This window comes from Pinus tabuliformis, chromosome 8, assembly GCF_031772625.1.
Source record: "Pinus tabuliformis cultivar Carrire ecotype Pingquan chromosome 8, CPIR1, whole genome shotgun sequence".
NCBI classification, from domain to species: domain Eukaryota; kingdom Viridiplantae; phylum Streptophyta; class Pinopsida; order Pinales; family Pinaceae; genus Pinus; species Pinus tabuliformis.
In genome coordinates this window covers 1,367,882,239-1,367,882,936 of record NC_142294.1, presented here as the reverse complement: position 1 = coordinate 1,367,882,936, position 698 = coordinate 1,367,882,239, and the positions used below count along the sequence as shown (strand labels likewise).

At 40.0% G+C, this 698-nt stretch overlaps 1 non-coding gene across 1 annotated transcript; it reads left to right on the top strand.

Moving 5' to 3' along the window:
- The first annotated feature begins 351 nt into the window (after nt 1–351).
- On the top strand, nt 352–424 carry TRNAA-AGC (transfer RNA alanine (anticodon AGC)). Its single transcript has one exon. It is a non-coding gene; the product is annotated as a tRNA-Ala (tRNA).
- Nucleotides 425–698: the final 274 nt, after the last annotated feature.

Here is a 698-nt window from a genome sequence, read left to right as displayed (position 1 = left end):
GAACTCAACCCAGATTGAAACAATTATGCAGTAAATCCCATTGACACAGAATTACAACCATAGACAAAATCCAATAAAAGAATAGGACTCACCAAATGTATACAATATTTCAAACCCATTGCAAGAACAGAGATAAATGACTTAATCTGTCTAGAAAGAAGATTATCAGCAACTGATGATTATGTAACCGAATTCCATTCCCGACAACGGCTATAATACCTTTTATTCCTTATTCCAAGATTTCCAAGGCAAACTGATGGTTATGTATATACTGTATGTTCGGTGGTATTCGTTATTTTTCCAGCGGAACTGAATAGTCTATAAAATGAATAATTATGAGGGCTTGCATATGGGGATGTAGCTCAGATGGTAGAGCGCTCGCTTAGCATGCGAGAGGTACGGGGATCGATACCCCGCATCTCCATTATTGTGTTTGGCCGGAAAGCCCAGATGCAAGGGGAGAGCATGTTTCTCGACCAATTTGCTGTGAACATGGTTCCCAGGTTTTTTTATCTTATATTACATCTGCTGACAGCACGGATCAACTTTTATCCTATATTGCATATTGCATTTGCTGAGAGCATTGATCCCATCTTCGAGAGGTGCGGGGATCGATTCCCTGCAACTCCATTTCGGTATAGGTCAAATGCCTGGGTTTTATCTTATATTGCATTTGCTGAGAGAATGGTTCACATCTT